This window comes from Amphiprion ocellaris, chromosome 16 (genome assembly GCF_022539595.1).
Source record: "Amphiprion ocellaris isolate individual 3 ecotype Okinawa chromosome 16, ASM2253959v1, whole genome shotgun sequence".
Taxonomy (NCBI): domain Eukaryota; kingdom Metazoa; phylum Chordata; class Actinopteri; family Pomacentridae; genus Amphiprion; species Amphiprion ocellaris.
The window spans coordinates 25,169,342-25,194,844 of record NC_072781.1 but is presented as its reverse complement, the minus strand read 5'-3'; the positions used below and the strand labels follow the sequence as shown (position 1 = coordinate 25,194,844).

The 25,503-nt window shown below is 42.0% G+C and overlaps 1 long non-coding RNA gene across 3 annotated transcripts in view; it reads left to right on the top strand.

The window, feature by feature from the left end:
* Positions 1-25,503, top strand: part of LOC111574690 (uncharacterized) — a 50,453-nt gene that overhangs the window by 4,715 nt on the left and 20,235 nt on the right. Inside the window, exon 4 of one of the 3 annotated variants that reach the window (XR_008604277.1) lies at positions 22,763-23,599. The exons of the other annotated variants lie outside the window; for them this stretch is intronic. This is a non-coding gene — a long non-coding RNA (uncharacterized LOC111574690). Of the gene's footprint in view, positions 1-22,762; positions 23,600-25,503 lie in introns of those variants that run through there. 3 annotated transcript variants of the gene reach the window in all.

Sequence of the window (25,503 nt, the reverse complement as noted above, 5' to 3'; positions counted from 1 at the left end):
AGTGTTACATACATGCAAAATCTGGGAGGTATGGAGTTAGAAAGATGATCTTATCTGTTACGGTACTGGTTCAGAGACTCAAGCACAGCATAGAGACACAACAGTAAAACATAATTTATTTGCAAATCACCACAGAAACTACAACATGAAGTATTACTCATAACCCACAGGACTCAGTTGTGGTGAATGAAACAAATGGAGAACCCTATGGGACTGGCAGGGAAGGAACTGAAACATCCAACTCTTAGTCTCAAAACAAAGAAAAGAGAACAACTAACTGCACAACTAACCATATAACCGAGCTGGTAAAGTTACAAAGGAAAATACTAATTACAGGGAGTATTACTAGATGCCAAACTGGTGAAACAGGACACTAAATTTAAAGTCAGCTTCTTGGATTCCAGGACTGGGCAGGGGTGTAAGTGGCGACTGGCCTGTAGCTCCATCCTCTGTGTGGAGTGCAGGTTAGATCCTTGGGCTCGTCTTCAGGTCCTTTCACATCTCTTGATGAAGGACTGAACTGACGGAATACTTATCTCTTGCTCTTGGGAAGGAAACAGGGGTGGTTGATATCCCAAGGAACACTGAAAGGGAGACGGTCCAGATGATGCTTTGGATAAGAAATTGTGTGTGTACTCAACAAATGGGAGAAGGCTGCTCCAGGCAAAGAGGTTTTCCGAGGACAAGGAGTGCAGGGATGCCTCCAGGGATTGGTTTGCCCCTTCTGACTAGCCATTAGACTGTGGGTGGCAACCAGAGGTTAGACTGATGGTTGCCCCGGGGGCAGCACAGAAAGCTCTTCATACCTCCCATGTAAACTAGGACCCACCAATAGAGACAATATCAGCAGGGATGTAACGCAGTCTGAAGACTTGATGGATCATGATCTCTGTAGTCTCTTTAGCAGAAGGCAGTTTAGGAAAAGCTTCAAAGTGGGCAGCTTTGGAGAAACTGTCAACAGTGGTGAGGATGGTGGTGTTACCTTGAGACGGAGGCAGTCCAGTATTATCGGTATTATCTTTTTGCTTGGCGTCATGGTTTGGTCAGACCTTTGGTACAGAGAAAAACTCACTAAACCAAATAGTGAGATGGTCCAGTCGCCTGATTGGTGAGTCACAATCTTGTCTTGCCTCCCTGTACACTAAACAGTTACAGAGGAAAGCTTCATCAATTCTGAATAATGGCTCCCATCCTATACAAGGTGACTTTCAGCCTCTTCTCTCTGGCTGGAGGTTTTTAGTCCCAAGGTGCAGGACAAAGCGTTATAAAGGCAGCTTTGTTCCCGTTGCTGTCACTGAGCTCAATAAGTAGTAGGGACGTTTTTGCTTTATTTTATTTTGTTCTATTTATCTGTCCTTTTTCTTAGCTCTATTTATCATTGTGACTTTTAAATTGTATGTTCTTAGTCTGGTTTTTATCCCAGAATGCTTTTATTTCCCTAAGGCTTTTTATTGTGTTTTATTTTTTATCTTGATCTTTTTTTTTTTTATCTTATCTTTTTACTTCCTTGCTGCTATATTGGTGAATGGTGGAACACTGACCATTTTTATATTGTTGTTTTTTTCTTTTGTCTTGTCACTTGATCAAGTACCTGCCTGTCAGGTTCAATGTGTATTTTGTTATGGAATACCAAATGCTATCATTTATTTCAGCAAAACAAATCTACCCACAGGTATTAATAAAGTAACCTTGAACAAAATCCACCACCATGTAGGAACAGGGTCATCTTGGGATGGGTAATGGCTGAAGGAGGCCAGAACTGGGTCAGTTGGAGGTCTTGTTGCAGGCACAGACGGAACAGGCAGTAACAAACTCCCGGGTGTCAGCCTCCATGAATAACCACCAGAACTTGGTGACGGGTCACTCGAGAGGCGTGGCCCCACTGCAGAACCTGGGATTGAACAGAATCTGGAACAAACAATTGGTTATGAGGTCCGTTACCTGGATTGGGATGTTGTTCCAGTGCACATTGGACTTGGGACCCCACCTCCCACGTAAGGGAGGCAACAAGGCATGTTTTAGGCAGTATTGGTTCAGGGTCACAAGTCAATTCCAAGGCTGAGAACTGTTGTGATAAGGCATCAGACTTGACATTATGGGATCAGGGTCTGTACATCAGGGAAAAGTTGAAGCATCTGGAGAACAAGGTCCAGTAAACTTAGCCAGGACTTAGTCTCTTTGTCGATCACACATACTCCAGATTTCTATGGTCCATCCAAATGATAAGGTTGTTCTGCACCCTCTAACCAATGCCACCACTCCCCCAACGCCAGTCTTACTGCCAGCAGCTCCCAGTTACCGACATCATAGTTTCTCTCAGCAGGAGAGACACAGCGAGAAAAGAAGGCACATGTGTGTAGTTTGTGGTCAGCTGGAGAATGTTGAGACAGGACAGCACCCATTCCAGTGTCCGAAGCATCCACCACCACGATAAACTGCAGGTTAGGATCAGGTTGGATCAGGATGAGGGCAGAAATAAACCGATGCTTGAGGTCTTGGAAGGCTTGGTCTTCTTCTGGGGTCCAGAGAAAGGATCTGGAGGTGGAGGGCTGTGAGTGGGGCAGCTACCTTGCTGGAGTCCTTGATGAAACAGCAATTGAAGTTGACGAACTCCAGGAATTTCTGTAGCTATTTGCGGTTCTCTGCAACTTATCCATCGTCTACATCCTGCTCCTGTTGCATTGTGGGTTATGTAGGCACCAGGTTTAGTAAGAAGACAGCAGGGAATACAAAAGACAATATCTCTGTAGCACTGTTTTTGATTGGAGTCTGACAGTGTCATAGGAGTCCAGTGTGTAACTGGTAGAATGCTTTTTTAATCTAACACCAGTGGCCTGATCCACGTTGCTGATGAAATTTGGCACAGAGATCATTATGAGTGGGAATCGGACTACGTTGGCAGAGTTCAAGTGATTTTTTTAAGTGTTCGTGGAAATGTTGTTCTTTTATAATATTATGAGCGAAGATCATAGATCTACCACTTCAGTGTGGCTTTCAAAGCTGGACCACCATACTCACTAAACATACATGGCGTAACAAAGCATTTTAAAGCTCAGTGGTCTGTAGAAAGCTTCTGAAGCTGGTCACGAATCAGTTGCCTCTCTGTGGAGTCTTTTCAAGAGAGCATTTTTACTTAGGCTTGCATAACAGAACCCAACACTCTGTTAAAAAGCAGCCTGGATGCCTCTTTAAGGATTTGGTGGGTGAAGTTGTGTAAGAACCGGAGCTGAATCAATTAGCTTTAGTGTGTGATTTATGGCTGAGATTAGTGACTGAACCTGCCTTTTCTCTGTGGAAACACACACCTGCTACAGCCAGCAGAGGAGATGGAAGCCTGAAGCCTGAGCATACTAGATTAACCATGCCATCACACTCGGACATTAATCAGTGCCTGACAGACACACAAGAATGTATACGACTGTGTCCGTGCACACTCTGAGCTCATTTTATTTACTTTTGCCGTTAAATATATAACAGTTTACTGCTATTTTAAAGCTGGAGGAAACTTCTGTTGACTATATATTATGCAACATCAGTGGCCAAGCATTCACCTTCAGCATGTCCACAGCCGCTGTTCTGCAGCTCTGCAACTACCCAGCAGACGTGGGTGAGTTTTTATGTCCACCCTCTGGTATGTGCAGTGTTTTCCACTCTCCATGTGCTGTAGATTAGTCTCTTTGTTCTCTGCGGTGCGGCCATAACACTCGCTCATTAATCACACTCTTACAGTAGTGTGCTCTTCCACCGTCGTCACCCCTCCCTCCATAGCTGCCAGCTATTCCCAGGGTGTGAACTCTCGCTGCTGCTAAACCGCAGTGTTATCCAGGCAACAGACAGGAGGGGAAAGTGGGTCAACAGAAACCATGCTGGACCCACCTGAAAGCAGCTGGAATGCGCAACCAAATGCTGTTCCTCTGGCTTTGTGGGTCCCTCCTAGGACTCAGTGTACGTCAGTCTCAGTTGTCTTCATTTTAAAGGAGAGCAAAAACTATGAGAGAAGGTGTTTGTAAGCCTCCATGAGGTCAGTATGTAAGATTTAAGCTTTATTGATAGTTCAGATTGGACTTGTGTTTATGATGTCCTGGTAACATTTCATGGTGATCTTGAGTTTAAAATTGAGATCTTATATGTTTGACCGAAAGCACGTGTTATAAAGTGGTTACATGGAATTTGAAAGATGTATTTCCCAGGCAGGACTGGTCAGTGAAAAATGCTGGAATTGTAAGATCCAGTGTTTTGGAGTTTGAGTCACAGTAAATGCAAAAGTTTCGGAGATCTTGGCCTCTGATGCCCTGTAATCTACCTCTCACAATTCCAGCATCTTTATGTAAGTTCAGTACCAAACTACTAATGTACCATGTGAAAGTCAGTAAACTGGTGCTTGTGTGTGGTTGAGTCATTACAACAAACTGTTTCATCCCGACCATTAGTTCACCTCCAGCATTGTGTTTTGTTGCAGACATACTTTTGTACTGGTCAACATGTTCCCACTGATGCCACAACTACCTGCACAATTACATCTTTGAGGATTAGACCAGAACTCTGTGTGCACCTCTAATTAGGAAACAATGAATTATGAAACAGTCTGCAGCTGTGCCAACTGCAAACGCTTCCACATTATTGGATTTGTGGTGAACCAAGCTTGTCCCCTTTTCTTTTCCCTCTTTCCACAACACAAAAGAACACCAGCAGGTTTAAGGGACACTGAAACTTAATATCTTTGATGGAAGTAGAAATAAAGACGTGCAACTTTTCTTAGTTTTGTTAGCTTCCAAAGTGGCTTTACATTGGCCTAGTTGTGACTTTGTCCACAGTGGAGAACAACTGCACCTTCCCCAAGGACATAGATGCAACAAAGATTGTTGACAGTGTGCAAAGAGATGGAAACCAAGCTGGACTACCAATAAGGACTGGTGGTCCTGGGCTGGAGAGGGACCTAGTTCTTAGACCAAAATTGTCTTAGTTCATGTTCAGCTCACGTAAAACCTCAGACATGAGCTACTATTTAATAACTCCTGTAAACATGTGAAATAGTGAAACTCATAATAACCTCAATTGATGTTGATGCTCATTCTTGAAATTGTCCAAATAAAAAAAGCAAAAAAGTACATATTCAAATAGCTGTTTTGTCTGAAAATTTTTAGAGTTGTTTTCTGTTTTGTTTTTTTGTTTTTTAGCTAAGAAAATTGTGCAACTACTAAATATTCACATCAGAGAAGCTGGTACCAATGAATTTGCGGCAATCTTGCATAAAATTAATCAAACACCAAATTGTTGCAAATTATTTTACTGTCAGTTAAATTGTTACATAATTTACAGATGGTGACAGTTGAGGTTGGTTTCTGAGCGCCTGCACAAATAATTAAACTTTCCTTTACAGTGTCAATATGAACCTATCAACACATTTTTTCTCCCACCTTTGTCAGAAAGTTAATCTGACCATGACTACGACAAACCATGTGTTAGGTTACATTGCACAGCAGAACACAAGGACAGGAACTCGATCATTGGAAAATTATCAAGGCAAACAATGTTTGAATTCAAGAGGTTTCTGGAAAACCCAGCTGGTCTATATTATTAGCATCACTATCTAGTTCTGCCTGTCACAGGGATGCATGTGTGCTGTATTTAGTTGAGAATATAATGAACAAAACTGTTTCCTGGGACTTTATTAGCAAAAGTGTATCATCATTAATAACACAGCTCACACTGTGCATTAGTGTCCATGCACATGTAAACCTGCAGCGCTACTTTCTCCTGGAACACTCACAATGATGATAATAATAATAAATGCACAAAACTTCATTTGGGAACAAATCCCTGTTAGGCAAAGTCAGTATTGTGGAGTTTTTAACATGGGGCCCTGTGCTGCACTTACATACTGGACCTTTTAGTGTTTATGTGTTTATGTCACTGTCCAACAGTCTCAGGGTTAAATCCATCCTGAGCTCTCAGAGTTGAAATCAGAGCAGTATGCAACAGGGGGTTGAGTTTCTCTGTGCAGGAGGCCCCGTAGTCCAAGGCTTCGCTCACTGCCTTTGTCTGTAGCTTTCAGCCATGCCCACACTCCAATACACACACACACACACACACACACACACACACACACACACACACACACACACACACACTCTCTCTCTAAGCCCCCTTCCCAAAAATATCTCTCGCACGCTACACTCTTGCCTTTCGTTCCACCTCCACCCCTGCCTTTTTGTCATTGCCCCCTCTCCTGCTCCCCTACCCCACCACCATCACCCTTTTCCGAGCCAATGGTGAATTAGCATTTTTCCACAGCTTTACTTTTGTCTTAGTTACCCCCCCCCCCCACTACACCGCACTGCCCCCCACTCTCCCCCTTTTTATCCGCTGGTATGCGGCCCATCATTAATGTGCAGCGCAGCCCGGAATGACCCCCCAAAAAAACTAGTGCACGGGGGCCACTGCTGGGAAAGGGGGGGGCCCTTCACTTCTCATTAAGAGCCAATAGACGCAACCCTCTCATACCCCAACTCCCCCTCCCCACCCTTGCTATTGCTAGCTCACTCTGTCGCACTAATCGCATGCGCTCATTAGCATGGCGCCCCCATTTGGGTCCTGCTGTGCATTATCGGGTCACACAGGGGAACGGACGCCTCTCTTTTTGTCAGAGCTGGCTTTTAGAGATGCAAAATATGATACCCATTCAGTCCCTTCACCTACCTTTGCTACCTCTTTAATCCCCCACCCCCCAATCCCATGCAAGAGTCCTGCTATGAAGCTGCCTAAAAGGCCCAGCTCCCATCCTGCCCTCCACCAGCCATAGTTTAAGGAAGTTCAACCCTGATCCAGCGACCCGTGCCAAGTCTGAGCGAGTGCTGTGCCAGTCTACAAATCCCCAGCCCTCTCAATCAGACAGGTTGATGAGACTTGAATCCGTCCGAGCCTGGGCACACTGCACAAGTCACAAGGCTCTCAGCTGAGTCAGTCTCAGACCTCAGTCTGCCACCCAGACTGCGGTGGACTCAGTCTAACACCTAACAAAGCCAACACAGCTTTACTTCACTTTGGTTTTCAAAGGTTTAGCTAAACTCATGATGATCAGCAAAGGATGAGGCATGGGAAAAACTTGCTAAGAGTGGCAGCACATATGGACACGCACACCCATATGCACACACAATATACATGTGTGCACACACAGATTTTCCTCCAGAGCCAGTCAACAATAATCAAACATGATGTAACCAAAATATTACTTTATAATTAAGTTAAATACCTTGCCAATGACGCCCTGGATTAAACTCTAAATCCAAATCATATTATGGAAAGTGTAGCGTGACGGTTGAGGCCTGTAAGTATTTCACAGTGTCAGATAATGACAGACAGGCAACACACTGGTCCAGCTGTGTGCAGATACACTGACTACCTTCATAACACTGAAGTATTCAATTTTATATGCCATCCCAGGATTTTATGCAGCTCTTTATGATAGGGTTGTGCTTTCATTATAATCATTCTGGTTAACTTTAATGCCTACAAAACATTTTCACGAGTGTATTTATGAAATATGATCAGCGGCAAAGAATGCAGAGCAACCATCACTCCTTTGTTCTAATGCTACATTATCTTAGCTAATCGTGTTGAAAGGCTAATTGATGATTAGAAAGCCCTTGTGCAGTTAGCACATGCATAAAAGTGTGAGTTTTCATGGAAAATATGAAGTTGCTTGAGGGACCCCAAACTTTTGAACGGTAGTGTGTATATATATATTTACATAACATAAGGCTCTGAGAAAAGTACCTGACTTTCACATGAATATTTACCTCAGTAAACATTTTTCCTACAGAATTCAGGCTCTCAAAAGCTAGTTTCACAAATTTTTGACTGCAGCATAATGTTCATTGTGTAAATTGTATTACTATTTAGAGTAAAGTCTGATCAAAAAGCAGGTTATGTATTAGTGTTAGGTTTGAGTTTAGCAGTGAATATCTAAGATGTTAATATGCTTATGTACCAGCTCATCTCCCAGCACATCATACTTCAATATGTTTGCACTTGTCATCAACAAAAGGACCTCCCAAAACTCCCTGCTAGTGAAAACAGTGGATCTCAGAAAACTGTGACAAACTGGTCATTCATTTGGGCCTCTTGGCCATGCATCTTTTCTCTTCAGGTGTCAGGGAAACCTATTGTCCAAACCCAAACAACCCTTGAGAACCACCAACCCTCCCACCCTCAGGCCCAGATCTGACATGGCTGACCTTGGTGTCAACCCCCTTCACCCCACCCTGCGACCCCTTTGCCAGAGCTGTCGGGTTGGGGTCCCATTTTTCTCTGACTGCTGCATTATGGGAAACAGAGTGAGCAGAGTGAAAGAAAGAAGTAGTGTGTGTGCATGTATATATACATATATATATATGTGTGTGTGAGAGAGTGTCGGGGGGGGGGGGGGGGGTCACATCTCCAATCAGTGATGTAAAACAGAACCATTGTGAGGGTGGCAGGGAAAAAAAGTCCTGATTAATGCAACGGGGTGTTTGTTTGAGAGATGAAAGGGGAGAAAAAGGCGGGGTGGGGTTTGGAGGGGAAGGGGGGGAATGTGGAAAGAGAGAGAGAAGAATCAGGGCATGAGAAGGTTCTCGACGCATTCGAGAGTCTGTTCAGTGTCCAGCCAAAAAGATCTGGGGGAGAAATATTTCACAGCTGACAAGTGTGTGTGTGTGTGTGTGAGAGAGAGAAGAGGTGAGGGAGGGGGTGAGGGACAGGAACTGATGAAGTGTAGCAGGAGTGTGTATGCTGGTGGGGGTTGCTGGAAATATGTTATGTAACCTCCTCTCTGGGGAAATTGAGAGACGAGGGTCAGACCAAGGCAGGAGAAGAAGAAGAGAGGAGGAATGTCATGAGTGAGGGGAAAGATGACTTTCCTGTGATTTTTTTATTTTTTTTTCTCTGAGGTATGTGTGAGTATAGCTTTCAGAGGCCTAGCTTTTCTGGCCGACCTCATTCACAGTTTCCTTCTCTCCTGCTCCCCCCGTGCTTCTTATAAACACCCTAACACATACTATTTCCATGCGTAAATACATCTCTGCCCCTCTTTTGTACTGTCCACCTGCTGTCTTTTATTCCTGGATGGGGCTGCACCAGCTATTCCTTGATTTACTAAATCAGGCTGCATCATTAAAACTCATCACACATCATAACTTTTTAAGTGAAGCAGTCTTTCACTTTATTTTCTCTGACAATTCTATCAATCCTACATAACATTTTTTTAGAATAAATAGGAAATAAAGAAACAATATGTACAATGTGATAGACACAACAATTATCTGGAAATGATAAAAGCAATTGTTAATACTAATAGTCACTAATCAAGCTAATCATCCAAAGGTAGTAAGCATAATATTCAGAGGCTAACAGGACAACAGGCTCAGTCTACTGTCCAACTCTGATATGGGAACAAATCTGGTGAGCCAATCTGAAAAATACAATTCTTCAGTGTAGAAGATAAAGTTCAACATTCTGAATGATCTCATCCACAAGCATATCATGTGTCCAGAAGTCATCACCTGCACTGCTCTAGACAAGATTATGCTGTGTATGGTAACATATAGAAGCAGAATAGGTGGGAGGGAGGAGAGCTTCAGTCATGTAGCATCTAAGCATGCAAACATGTGGCTATTTCCTGGGGGCAGTACGAAGTCCAGACATGGTCCGAATTAATCTACCAACAGAGGCAATTTGTTCTTTAATTTTTGGCCATAATTATTAGTAATTAAGAGTACCTGCTGCAAAACTATTGCCGTGCGAGGATTATTAAATTTTTTTCTGATTCCAGTTCTGTAAAATAAACACTTAGATATAACTCGGCTAAATTTGACCTGTCTAACTCCAGGTCCTTAAACGCATCACTTCAGGCGTAAAACTCATATCTACTCTCTAAATACAACATGACAGCATTTCGAAAACAAACCCCAGCTCAGCCTGGGCCTCATAAATTGCCAGGCACACACTCATGACTTGCTCTGAAGCCCATATGGTTGAATGCGATACACATTTGGCCTTCAGCTTTACACATCCTGCCCAAACCAATTCATTCAGATTTGTGCTCTGGAAACCCCTTTTCACAGTGTTTCATTTGCTCTGATTTAGCCCTCGTGCGTGCTACTATGCAGCTCTTTTATGATGTGAACGTGTAAAAGTTGCTATGAAAAAATGAATCAAACTCCAGGGGTCTAGCTGTGGTCTAGAGTTTGGCTACAGTTAGACCACCGGTTATTGTCCAAATCAAAATGTAGTTTTGTATTGAGCAACTGTTCTTGGGTGGTGCCGCATTATTGAGGGATGTGTAATGTAATGTGTCGTCCCCAGGGTTGAGCGAACAGTACACTGTAATAATGAAACCAGATGATGTCATTTTGGTTTTATTATGTAAAATCTTCTTATATGTCTTTTTTTTAATTTGATTTCTTTATTCTTGTGAAATCTTTGGCCATTTCATGTGTTCAAAATTGAAAGTTATTGTACTGTGATCTCTATAATGTTGTTAAAATATATGCATTTTGGTTCCAGTTCACTAACTTTACTGTGGGCTTTTTCCCAATATATGAACTGCGTATAAGATATTTATGTCAGCCAAACCGTTGAACTGTTGTTTCTTGGTGCTTTTGTAAGTATCCGTACTAAGACATGTTTTCCGTATGAGGTGTGACCAAAAAGTCTGTTCTCTTCTGTTCCTGGTGCACACAAACATTGCATGGTACAGTCATGAGTCACTCATAAGTGGTGCACATTTGCGATTTCATCAGTTGTATATTTATTTGCATACTACTGTAGGCCTTTGTGATCTGACTCAACTTCTTGGTGACTTTATGGAATCTTGGATTTCTTTGACTTTTTTGTCAATTATGCTGACGATTATCTGATGACTGAAATGTTCACCTTGTGACATGAAGCATCTCGGGCCGATCATCGTTATACATAGAAAATGAAAGTGGTCGTATTTTTAACGTGCGCTGTTTGGTGGGGATGTATTTTGGTGTAAACAGGATTCCAACCCTCCAACCAATCTGAAACAGCAATTTGGCATAGCTATAAAGACTTTGACTCCAAATCTGGGCAGACGACAGGTTGTATAACTAGCTTGTTTCCAGCAAACTCCTGCCCCAAGGCCCTGAGAATCTTAAAAAAAACATGTCGTAAAAGAAAAAGAAATTTTGCTGCTGCGCAAATGCAACTGCTGCTTGCACGCTCATGTTTGTCCACTTGTATCACGTCCAACATCGGTTGTTGAACAAGGAGAATAAAAGTAACGGTGTAAAGGGGGAGCAGTGGACACTCATACAAAAGCCATCATGATCTCAAATCCCCAAGTGAAGTCTGAAGGAACAAAGGAAAACAGAAGGAAAACACCTTTGATTTCCTTTTCTCTTTCTCCCCTGCAGAGTAGATTCCTGAAAAAGAAAAAAAAAAATCTGCTGGAGCTGAACTGGCTCTCTGCTCGGCACTCAGCTTTGCTTCATTAAAAGAGCCAGCAGAGATGAGAGGGAGGGGGTGCTGGAGGGATGGAGGGGGGAGGAGCTGGTTCTGTTAAACCCCATCAGTGTGTTTATGCTGTAACTGAGGGGACGGGGGGTGGGGGGAGCTAGTTCTGTGTGTTTTTGGAAGGGGAGTTTGGACTTGATCTGACTCAGAGCCGTGCTCCGCGGCCCATAATTAATGGTCCCTGATGGAGGTGGGGCCGGACAATAGGAGCCTTTCAGCGGGGCTGTGGGGCCCCTGTCCTGGACCCGTTCTGGCCCGTCCTGCAGGCGCATTGTTGCCCTGCTGTAACTTCTGCCAGCTGGGCAGAGACAAACTTCAACATAGCAGGGGCCAGAGACACTACGGCCCAGGATGCTGTGCGTTTGTTCGTGTGCATGTATGTGTGTGTATGCACTGGTGCTTCTCACCAAATTGGATTATGGAGCTAAAAACACAAGTCGAGTGAAGAAAGAGATAGAGAAAGCGAAGAGTGAGTAAAAAGATGAAAAAGAATCATTATAGTACAGTGTCTTTGAGTGATAGCTTTTTAATTATTTTTGATTACATAATACAATGCATACAGATTAGATAAACAAATAAATGAGTAAGGGGGAAAATCATGACAAACGAATAATTACATATTTTGTCCATAGTGCAACACAACTTTTAGGATCATTTCACCACATGCTACTAATAGCTAATCATATTTTCTGGCTATTTATTTAAAATTTTACACAATAGTTACATAAACATCTACTAAGTTTAAAGTCTGATTTTAAAAAATCTAAAAGTTTGCTGCTAACACTAGGGGTCAGTGTTCCTACGAGTAACAAGAGTAACAGCTCCACCATCTCTCATCATCCTGAGTCAGCTCTGTCAGTTCAGGCCAATCCAGCAGCCATGGCCTGGCAGAAGCATTTTCCCCTGTCTTGTCTGTAGTAGCCTGTCAAATGATGACCAGTTACATAACACCACTCTCTTCTTTGATTTTGGATTTTACTGTTCACTGTTTTTAATCTTGTATCCTGAGCTTATAATGGAATGAATCACAAAAACAACTAGGCATAACCAAACTGACTGCATCTCTTAACTTAGCTTTTGACTGTGAGAAACTGAATCATTGTATGGAAACATACATGTGATTGTCTGAGTGTGTGTGTTTGTACATTTAAGCCTGCACGTACGTTATGTTATGCTATGTCATGGTGTGTTACGGTAGAGACTATGTAAATGCTGGATGAAGTCACTGTGACATCACCCACCCGTTTGCTGCCTGCCATTCTGTAAACCTAAGTTTGGAATTTTGTCGTCACTTTGTTTTTTGAAACTGAATGTGACGAGTGAGGGATGGCTCTAACTAAGAACCCAAGGATGCTATGCACAGCAATATGATATCAAACTGTCAGCCATAAGGTAACCCTATTGTAAAATTTACTAAAATGAACATGTTTCAAAATTAACATCATGCTGTATTGAAGGAGATTTGACAAAGATGGTTTAGACCATAAACTCAGTAGGACAATGTTTGTTGAGGTAACAAATCAAGTGAGAAGCAGTGTCATTTTCTCATAGACTTCTATGGAATTAGAAAGCTTTTTCCAGCCAGAGGAGTTCCCCACCTGCTGGCCATCAGAAAGAATGCAGGTTTAAGGAACATGGCTTCATTCTTCAGACCCAGAAGCTACATTTATCTTTTGTATACAGAATGTGTAGGCCATGTCCTCTCATGCTGTATTATAAAGTGTTACAGAATGTCAGGTGTCATGTCAGGTTATGTCATGTCAGATTATGTCATTTTACAAGATGCTTAGTCTGTTGCTGTGTCATGTTATGTCATGCCATGTCATGGCAGATTATTGTATATATTATGGTATTTCTATGTCATGTCATGTTATGGTAATTCATCTTATGTCACGTTTACAGTATGTAGAGTCTTATTTCAAAAAGATGTGATGTAATTAATATTGTGTTGTTGAATTACAATATGCCATATTATGTCATGTACAGGTGTTATGTCATAGTACGTTGTGGTATGCCGATGTTATATCATGGCATATCATGTTACAGTATATTATATTAAGGTATGCTATGTTAAAGTTTATCAAGTCATATAGATTGAAAGCATTCCTATTCTGTCACCGCCAATAAATCTGGATGCAGCGGAAGGGAATTACGTAGACCAGCAGGGAAAACAGGGTGGGACCTGGAGCCCCTTAATCTGTCTTGTGGAAGCCTTAATCCCATTACTGTGCGAAGGAGCAGGAGCCCCAGGACGCTCTAGCTCACTGCCCACAGCCCAGCGACAAAGCTCACTGTTGCCCTTTGAAGTGGGAGTTAACCTAAGCGGACCCTCGTCTGGTTTCCTGCAGGCGTGACAGCAGCAGTAGCACCAGCAGTAGTCATAGAACAGCAGCTATCACAATGTGCAGAGAGAAGAGGTTCCACAGAAAACTCCAGTTGGATCTAATACGAGTGATACATGAACAATTATAGATTCCACTGTCAAAAAATCAGCAAAAACAAAATGTGATTCACGGCACACATGCCTCCTATTAAAGCCACTTGGTCTACATTTGAGTTTCAAAGCTGCGTTATTCATGAGGCAATTTAAACCTGGCAGACTAAAATATTTCCATATTTTTTCAATGAAAATCAAATTTATTCAAGAATGCCTTGAATCAAATGACGTTTTCATCATATCACTGCAGCTATTCCTGTTTTTCAAAGACAGTAGTCATTCAGAAGAAGCAAAAACATTAAAACCACTATTTTGAGTCATCATCAAATTAACCTGTTTGAAAACAGTTTTTTCCTTTGGATGTGAGGTCAGTCTTGCCAAAATACTTCACTGTTTTTTATAGGAAATAATAGTCATAACTTTTCCTGGATCCAGTCCCTTCTATTGTTTCTGTTTCCACTTTTATTCACTCTGCAGCCACACTGCCGTTTGAATTTCCTGTGCCACAGCGCTACTGTTTTTGGGTCTGCTTTCTTAGAATCTGGTGTCATGTTGGCTTTTGATGTGCCTATGAATTCCATGCCTCTATGTTTAACTCACAAAAATCATGTAATTAAAAAAAAAAAAAAAACTATCATTACTCTCAACAGGGGCTGCACAGTAGTTTGGCGGCTAGCACCGTCGCCTTCCAGCTCAAAGGTTCCCAGTTCGCATCCTGACCTTCCCAGGATCTTTGCATGGAGTTTTCATGTTCTCCCTGTGCATGTGTGGGTTTTGTCCGGGTTCTCCAGCTTCCTCCCACAGTCCAAAAACATGCTGAGGTTAATTGGTAACTCTAAATTTTCCGTAGGTGTGAATGTGAGTGTGATTGTTTGTCTATATGTAGCCCTGTGATAGACTGATGACTAGTCCAGAGTGTCCCCTGCCTTCACCCCAAGTCAGTTGAGATAGATTCCAGCCCCCCAAAACCCTAGTGAGGATTAATAGATAATGGATGGATTGATGGATGATCCCAACAGCTTGCTAACATCTTCTATTTCTGCTGTTGCTGATCTGCATGTTTCATTGTGAGTTCTTGGATAGACTCATGTATCTAAAGGTTTGCTGGCATGCACCAGCCTGTCAGTCTCTACTGCACTTGGAGGTGTGTGGCAATGTGCAGTATGTGCGGCTACACGCCTGCCTTGCAGTATCCTTAATGTGAGCGTGTGCCAGCACACAGACCTGTTTACGTGAGGATGTGTTGGCTGATCTGCCAAAGGGGAAGGCAGACCGTCTTGTGCTAGACACGTCTTAACCTGTCTTTGTGTGTGTTTGTGACTAGAGGCCTGTGACTGGAGGGAACTGAGGGATTAGTGAGCATGGAGTGTATGTGTACAGTACACAACAGTAGTAAGTAAACCCCAGTGCAATATCACTGAACTGTACAATGAAAAAAGGATCAAGAGATCAAATCTTTAATTTTTTTTTTCGGTATCTGGTGTTCGATCTTTCTCAGCATGGAGGAGACCAGTGCTTCAGAAATTTCTGAAGAGATGTTCTACCATTCTTGGGACTATTTTGTTTTCAGCTGTTCTTTGCTGGTGGGGTTGTTTTGCTCTAACTTTCTCTTTAAAATAGTCAAAAGGTGTTCAAGTCAGGGGAAATTTGGCATTGTGCTTTTGGATGGTTATCACGCTGGAATATTCCTCTTCTGTCAAGCCTCTGCAGGCTGGGAGTCAAATTGTCAGTGTTTTGGTATATCCACAGGTATTCATAGTGACATCTATAAATGTCATCTCCCAACACCTTTTGTAGTCATGCATATCATCACACACCCACCTTCGTGTTTCACTGTCAAGACTATACATTCACTGTGGTAGTTGTGGCCAGGTTCACGCAAAACATGCTGGATCCCATCTAAGCCTAGCAAATTTATCTTGGTCTCATCTGACCAAAAAATGTGCACTCAAAATATAACAGGCTTACTTTCATGCTCTTTGGCAAAGTTTAATCTTGCAGATTTGTGCCAAAAAAAAAGCAAGCGAGGGTTTTTCTCTTGGAGGCTGTTATCCTTTGCACTGTCACAGAAACTCTGATTTTCCTCAGGTAACTCTTGTGCCATGTAGGAAGCTCTCACACATCTGTTTTTCACATCCAGATTGTGTAAGTAGTGTACTGTTGCCGCTGCCATTTTAGAAAGGCGGCTACTTTGACTCCAGTTAGTGGTACTATGGATCCTTCGACACATCCTGATCAATGCTGCAACTGTGTTCCACTGATTTTTATTTGTCACTGTCGGTCATCTTTCTGTGTCCTTCTCCATTTTTGTGAAGTGTCACAATGACACTTCTGGAAACCCTTTTCCATGTGGAGCCATGATGCAGACATGCTGATTAACACAACCATTAAAGCATGGTGTTTTAAGCATTTTTAACCATTGTCATGCATTTAGGCTGATTGAAAATTACTGATGTAGTAAACTGTGTTTCAGTGACTACAGGTTTTTTTTAACTTGTGTGTTAGTGATGCCAGATGTATTTAATATTATTGCATTGAGTTTCTACTTTGGACTCTGTATTTTCAATATAGTATTTATGAAGTATTAGTTTCTGATTGCCCATAAGAGGAAAGACTCCCCTGTTGTATGCAGAAATACTTAAATTATCAAGATGTTATTCAATTTGAAATCGTTTTACATTTTAGTGATATTGCAAAGAGGTGTACTCACTTCTCTTGTATTCTGTACTGATTCATTTATTTATGAATCTGGAATAATCTCAACATATCTTAACATGTTTATTTACAGTCATTTTGGGGCCAAAAGAAGTAAACTTCTTGCAACTATCCTTTGCATTCTCCTCCAGGTCCCACAGAAGATGCTGTCACATTGTGCACTTGCATGGATGTATGTGGCTAAATGTATCTGGGTCTGTGGTTGCAGAGATCTGGCTGTGTCAAACACTCAGGCGGATGGTAACTTTAGCATAGTGTGTACATGCGCTGCTTGTATTTGAAACCACAAATGCACAGACTGGAGTTTTTCTTCAGTTCCAACCAGGGCCAAGCAGAGAAAGACTTGCAATGAGGATACATTTATGTATATGGACGCCTAAATTATCGTGAGACTGTCTCTGCATCATTCAAGGTCATACACTTTGTTTACATATGTATTTAAGTTTTTTTTTTGTGTTTTTCTGTGGCTTTCACTTCCCTCCTATTCTTACATAATCCTCCAAGTAGGTCACAGTATGTCAACCAGCATGAACTAAAAACAAATTTCCGGAAATCTTGACAAGGATGCAAAGACTGACAAATTCACCAGGAGAATATTGTGTTCTTTCTGTTCACTTTTAGTGACAAGATTTTTTTCCCGTACTTACTTGTGATGGTTCCCTTTTTCCACTCCCTAAAGTTGGTCTGTAAATATTAGTAATGTTGGTGTTTCAGTGCGTTCGCCTGCCAGGCTCATTGTAGTACAATCACATTAGGACCAAGACCGAGACCATTATGAACTCCTGAGATCTAGGTCACAATCTTGTGGCCGACTTAAAATCTGGGGCCTGATGAGTAAGCAGTTAAGGAGCTACTGATATGGGTTCCTGACCTTCATGAGATTTGTGCTTGTGTGTACATATTAGTGTGCCAGTCTGCACATTTGAGGCAGAGATGCTGTCTTGTTTTGTAAACGTATTAATTTTTGAAGCATCTTTCCGTGCGTCCTTTCTTAGGCTCACGCACACTTGCATGCAGCGTGTGCTCGGTTCTAATTGTCCGTCCTGTCTGCCCACATTAGCGGCCTGTTTGTTCTGCAGGCCTGAGGTTTGTCCAGGGCCCCCATCAGGACAAGCCCAAGATGGGAAGGATATGAGGGGACAGCAAGGGAGGGTGAGTGGGGGTGTTGAAAGTGTGTATGTGTGTGTGGTGGGGGGTGGGGGTGTCCTGCCATGGTGCCTGGCCCCTAATGGGATCAGAGGGGAGCAGGGGGACAAGGTCAAGCTGAGGTGCTGCCAACTCTGGTTAACCACAAGTGAACCTGATTCCAGTGGGACAGGTGCCCTCTCACGCCATCGCTCCAGCTCTCCTCTTACCCCACTTTCTCTCTCTACCCGCCCCCTCTATCTTGAAGTCATTTTTCTCTCATTTTTTAGTCCTTTCTCCTCCTTCTCACTTCCCGCCTCCTGAACACTCCTCCTGCCTCGCTGTCAGCACTCCATGGAGTGGCAACGACGGCTACACTTTCAAGGTTAATTTCAATTCATTCCAGCCCTAACAGAAACATACTTGTACTGAAGTTGCTGTCTCACACGTAACTGCGACGCAACATAAAACTCAGTAACAGAACTGTGAAGGAGTTTGCAGTGTGCTAGGTAGGGCAGTCTTGTTAGCCCAGTTAGTCCTCCTGAATTTCTGTGCATTTCATGTCTAATTATAGTTCCATAACTGTCGATGAAGGTTGTCTTTAATTTAAAAATCTTATGGAAAGTTGTTTGCAAGCAACTTTTGAGAGCTGTAATGGAGAGCAATGTCTTTGACACATGTCCCTAAACAGACATGGCTCCCTTTAGGGCACATTATCAGTGCAGAAACAAGAAATTCAAGAAAACAAGGGTGGTCTAATCATTTTTTCCATGACTGTATATATGGACAATCTCCACCTGTGAAACCTGGAGAACCAGTGGTCATTGATTTAACCCCTAAAAACTCATCTCTGTGTCAAATTTACAAATGCAAAAGTCTTTTCCATTAAAATAATCCCTTCCTGCCTGATCTATGATATCTCTGCCTCTCTTTTAACCCACCCTACACTGTTTGCTCTGACTCAAGCACACCAGCTTACCTATAATTCTGTTCAAACACTATAAAACCACTCACCACTACACAATGGTAAGTAAGTAATAGAGGAACACAGTTATACATGTTTAAACTAGAAACTGATTCTGAAAAAGGATAATTATACAAAAAGCCCAACCCTGCAAGTTAACAGGATTGGTTATTTAGGCTTGTTCTGTATGAAACCCTGGAAATCTGAACCCAAATCGTCAGTTCTGTTGTCATGCCACATGTGTCTTAAGGATCTGTAGAATTTCTTTAAACTAGAAAACTGTAGCATGATTCTGATTATTTTAAACTTTGACTCCGCAATTACAAAAGGCCCTACAGATTTTCCATATCGCTTCAGTATTTGTTCTTTCACACAGGTATTGTGTCAAAGTTGACACCAAATAGACTATAACACAGCTGGCGTTACCATCACAGAAGTATTAATCCCAAACAGATCCACACTCTATTGCCTAAATTTGCTTTTATTTTACAGCTTTTACCAAAAAAGTCTTTTTGTTTGTAACTGTGAGGCATTAACTGGTTTATAAAGTGTCCTAATGTTTTCTTAGGATTATAGGAAGTGCAATAAGAAGCTTGAGTTTCCTATCTGATACCACAGTAATTTTAGAAAAGGCCAGCTTTCTCCATGCCAACTACTAAAAACATGTGAAGCAGCATTTGGGACTAGCTTGTAATTGTTAATCAACTCTGAAATCTAGTCTTCTCTGCAGAGGAACACAGCGAGCTTCTGTAAAAAGCAGGAAACGAGTATGCAGAGTTGGTTAGAGCTGACGCTGTCTTGCTGCTGGTACATGGGAGGAGATGCCTGTCAATCACCGGTGCACACGTTTTGCTTTAGGCCCAACATTCAATTCTGCTGTAGCTTTTCCCATGTCAGACAGCAGAGTGATGTGGGCAGTTGTGTAAGAGGATTCCTGACATGCATGTTTCTCACTGCGAGTGTTTGCTTCCTGGAGTATGTCAGAGTGCTTGTTAGTGCATGCATGCAACCTGTGTCAGTGTGTGAATGCCTGCAGATGCTTGTGGCTCGTGGGTGTGCTAGAACACCCCCATCATCAGGCTTTTGCACATTGTGATCTATTCTCACACAGGAAAGATCAGCACAAGACTCAAAGAGCAGCAGCTCAATACAACAGATGCGAGGCTAAAACATTTTTTCAACAGCATCAACATAAGAAAAAAGGAGTGAGAGAGAGGGACTGTGTTTGTATGCTGAAGAGGAAGCCACCGTGGTGAGATAAACAGCCCTAATCTGTGGCTGCAAGCGTACTGCAGAGCTGGTTGAGAAACCACAGCGTACGTAAGTGAGCAGACAGGTACACAGAGTGTGCTGATGTGAGGGAGATGAGAGGCTTTGGTTAGCACAGAGTCGTCTTATACACACAGTCACATGCAACCACATGGGTGCTCTTCACAAATAAAAATATGCATGAAAGCATGATGACACATCTTGCAGAGTACGTCACCTAAAATTCACTTAATGACAATGTGTAAGGCATTTATGCTTTTTACTATTTCCATGCTTCCTAGTCTGCAAACTTGTGTGTGTTTTTGCTTGTTCGTCATCCTTTCTTGTGTATTTTTTTTCCCTGTGCTTTTGCTAACAGGAAGTACTTGATACATGTTTTTCAGTTTTTTTTACATGAACACATGGTTTCACACTAGGTGTCTGTGCTGCCTGTGAACAGTATAGTGCTATCACTATTTGTATTTTTAAACCTATCATAGTGCTCTGATGTTTTTCCTGCACTGATGCTGCTGTGAGAACAGTATGTTCAGCACTATCATATCTGTTATCTTATAGCTACGTAATCCAATATTTTTATATCAGCAGTAGATCAAGTAACTCGATGCAACATATAAGAAACATGTAGTAGCCATAAACCCACAGAGGTTATCAGCCAAAGTCCCCCACCTGTACAAAGCATTATGGTGTCTTTTAGTTCATTGTGTTGGTTTTACAGCACTCAGTTTTACTGTTTTTGGATCACTAATGCTCTCACCAGCACCATTTCACAAATGTCACCAATGAGATTTGAGTGTTTACATTTTTAATTTGTTTCTGTACTTGTCTCTGGTCTGCTCTGTGTAAACACAGCTTGCAGTTCTGAATAGTCTCTGGCTTTTTGTCATGTGGTGTCAGCTTAGCCAAACATGGTTTCTTTGCTGTGCTGAGGAGCACAGAAACTGATTTATTCTGTCAAATGTTTAAATGAGACATACAGAACACAGTGATTTTCAAGAAATATCATGTAAGCTTAGGTTTGGTTCAAAACTTAAAATCTGGCAAGTCTTTCTGATAAATGATTTATTTGTTTTCAAACTGTTAAAGATAACATGCCTTTCAAACCCATGGCTGATGTTAGGATTCAAAAGCAAAAATATTTCTCATGTAATTACTGGATTAATCTTTGTTGTATGTGCAAATAAGCACCTGTTTGTTCCCACATTTGTCACAGCACCTTCATAAGGTTAACATTTAAGTCAATTAAGCAAGTAAATCAATTATTGCAGGTTTAAGTTTTCTGACATAAAGTTTAGCATTCTCTCAGGAATTATTTCCATAATGCAGGTTATATCTGCATATAATCTGCATTATGTGCAAATAATTTTTCTAGCTGCTGCATGTCAAAACAACAGTGTGTTCGTGTGTGAATCCCACCTACATCACAGCTTTGTGCTTCAGAGCGTCTCACATCTCATCTGTATACTCCCAGCTGGGCTCAGGCTCAGTACGGACTGTTCTCATTCACAAACAATGTCTTACTTCAGCATCCAACCAGGGGTCGTAATGCTGCTGAGGCTTTAGTGAGCGTCCAATAACTAGGAGGAGCACAGCATCACTGTGTTTTCCCAGGGGGCAAAGGGCAATTTGATGGGTGTTTGAGGTGGGGAAGCACGTATGTGTTTCTCATTCATCTGTCTAGCTGTGTTTGCCCACGCTAAGCTAGCAAACCAGCAGACTGACAGCAAGCACCCACACGCTGAACACACACAGTGATGTTGGTTCAATAGGATGTGTGCATTTACAGACGCAGGCACATCATGTACACATAACCAAAACACGGTGACGCAGAAAACCAGCACACACACATGCACATCCACAGATAGGAAAAAAAACACCTGGGACGCACACGCAGTGTCTCACAGTCTGCACATAAACAAACACTTATTCAAAGTGTTCCCTCTGCCCCACATTTGCCAGTGCAGGTACAGGAAGTGTGCTTGCATTTGCAGTGTTTTGTGCTTACATTGTGGTTTTGTATGTGGTGTATTATCGGCGCAATCTCTGCTCATATGGGTCCTTGTGTGTGCTTGTGTCTATGCTTGTGCCAGCTCTGTTCTTTTCCACATCTCCTGTCAAGCAAACAGCACATGTGCAGCAGTGTGGTGTTTGTGAATGCTCTGTTAAGGACGTGTGCACACTGTTCCACCACATCACTGAGATACGGGCGTTCCTGTGCATGTGTCTGTTTGTATGTGATGTGGTTTCAACCCAGCAGCATCACAGAGGTTTCCAGTCAGTCTGCTCAGCAACCAGACTCACCAACAGAAAAACGAACTTGGTGTTCTGATGTTATCGCAACCCATCTTCATCTCTTTCTGGTTCTCTCTCTTGATTTCGCTTTCCTCTTCAACAAAAAAAATCTCGACAATGTTGATTCAAGTTTCCATAAGGAACAAACAAATGTAGATACTGCACTCTACACTTGTGTGTTGTGGAACCATTATGATATTCCTATGTGGGCAGGTTCCGTGTGCCTCTCAGTATTAAGTTATTAACATCATTGTATGGGAATATTTGTGATTGCCATCATATTCTCATTAGCATTAAGAGATTTGATTTGAGATTTACTCTTAAGATTGTGTAAATTCATCATTATTAGGATGCAGAGAATATTTTTTCAGTTTCTTTTTCCCTCTCTGTTTCTTTATCCGTAACTCTTCTCGTCTTCTCTCCCACTACCTGTTCTGTGCATACAGCAGAGCGTGCTGCAGAGCCACCACCACCGCTGCTGCTGCAACCTATCATATGGTGAGGTTTCCTCTAGTGATGAGAAGACAAACACCACAAGTAACCTGCACGAGTTGTGTGGTGCCAGTGACTGGAGAGCACACGAGTTACATCTTTTTTTTTCTTCATATTTCACATAAACGCCTCGTATTGTAGTTAATCGAGGTGCTGCTTGACTCGAGGGAAAACCACTATTTTGAATATCTCCTACACGCTGCAAACATCCTGCACAGACTCCCTCACTTACAGTAATTCATTAATAGGAACAGCCATTTGACTCACTCATTAATGGGAAATTATCAGGGTTTCATATCAGAGATGAAAATATGGTGGTTTCTAGCAGCACATGTGCTATGAGCTCAACTAATTGTTTCCAGAGATCAGCTAAATTCATGTAAACTCAGACTTTTCCTCAAACAGTTTCACCAAGTTGTGTTGTTGTGGAGCAGTCAAACCTTGTTTTAACTCAGTTTTATCCAGTGATATCAGAGGAATGACATCAACTCTTTTCAGTCTGACCATCAACATGTGATGAAGCAGTATATAAGTCCAGGTTTGGTTAATAACATTAATGATGGCTTATTCTATTTAGATGTTGCACTTCCACTTACATGCTATTAATAAACAGGAAAAGCACAGGTGTAAATAATTACAATGACCATGGCTCCATTTCCTTTAGTTTCTCAATAAGACTGTTACTGGCTCACTCCACAGTTGGATCATTAAATGCACCTCAGGGCAAAATGTCTGCCAGGCATTATGTTATGTCAAGTAACAGGTTTTAATGTTACTAGATTAGTTTTGTTATACAAGAAACATTCACCAACCACTTTATTAAAGACACTAACAATAAAATTGCTCTGCCAAAAATTATACCTTTACAAAGCGTGTACATTTTCAGTTTTCAAATGTAATATGATTGATCCAGTAAACCACCAACACCCACTGCCAGCCCAATGTGCATGTGATGGTCTACTTTATATCTATTTCTTTTCATGATTTCAGATTTCTGAACCTGTGAGCCTTTTCCAGTATCTCCAATAATTCTGGCAAAGAACAACCATTACTGTGCACATTCCTTCATAAAGCTATCATTCCCTTACGCTAGTCTTAGCTTTTCTCCCTTATTCCCTGTATAGTAAAATGAAAGATTCAGCACTGCATCCAGGGTGAAGCTGTATTGATTTTTACTCCACCACCACCACCTTCCCTGTCCTACAGTAGACCCCTGAGTAGAGCCCTTTATGAACTTGCCAAGCTTCTTTTTTTTTTTTACAGTCTCCTAAATGAATAGAATAGGGGGGGAAAGAGTGAAGGAGGGAGGGGAGGAAAGAAAAAGTGACACAACAAAAGAGGTGAGCAGGGGGCCTGAGATGGAGGCTGGAGGAGGAAGAGGAGGAGGTTCTCCCCTAAACCCTCCTTCAACAAGGCCGTTTCTCCTCATTCTGCCTTTGATGTGCAGCGGTAGACCGACACTCTGTCAAGTGCACTGGTGGGGAAGTGTGTGTGTGTGTGTGTGTGTGTGTGTGTGTGTGTGTGTGTGTGTGTGTGTGTGTGTCTGTGGACAGGGTTGGGAGGGAGCATGAAAAAGCAAACTTGATGGGCTTCGGAAGTGCGGATAAAAAGAAGCACAGCTGGACTGATGGGAATGATAATAGCCTCCTCCTCTCTCCTGCAACATACACACACAATAAATATTCACACACATGCAGGTGCACACCCACACACACACACACACACACACAAAGCTCCCTGGTGTTGTTGTCAGTCACAGTGGACTTGTAAAAAAGCCCCTCTGGTCAGTGTCCACCCCTCATTCTCTTCTAATGGTCAGGTGCTCCTGTTCTTAGCCGCTGAAATCAATCAGCAGTCTGCTAGTTGTCTAACTGTTTCAATGGTGTACGTGTGTGTGTGCGTGTACGTGTGTGTGTGTGTACATGTGTGTCTCTGTTTTCTCCCTTTGACTCTACAACTGTAGGTGAGTTATTGCAAAGCCGATAACTCTTAGAAAAGAAAGTGCCGTCTGATGTAGCGGGGATAGAAATGACTCACTGTCGCTTAAACAGTTTCTCACTCGGCTCATTGTCCCTCACATATTAAAAAAAACCTGCATCAGACAGCTGTGTGAGTCATCACTCATTACCCACAGATTGGTTCCCTTTTAATCAAATCTTGAATTTGTCGATTTCATTCTTGGTAGAGCAAAGCTAACCACTGAGAAATGGGGTAAAAGATTTTCATCGTTGCTTTAATTCAAAGAAAGTTAACCATTGCAAATAGCAATGAGATGAGCAGATAACTGAGAGACACGTTTTTATATGTTGGCCCATGTGCAAAAGTAGCAAAAGTTATTAAGTAGCTATTTGATCTATCTGTGACTGAAAGACATTTATGCTATAAAATCAGACTGCTGTGTGAAGTTTTGACTTATTGAGTCACATAAGTGGTCATTCAAAACTTATTAAAAAGAAAATGTAAGTTTTACCAATTTTTCTGCAGTGACAACACTGTCACTTCCAGTAGTCTGATTGATCCAATATCTGTCTGGCCAGCCACTTGCAGTAGGTTCAGCAAAGACATTTAACTAGTCAAAGGGTGTACTGAGCCCAATGTGTAGCCATTTTTCCAAATAACTGCTGAGGGAATTTGAAGCAAATTTTTGAAATGTCACAAACGGCAAATTAGGTTTTTTTTTTTCGAGCAACTGTTT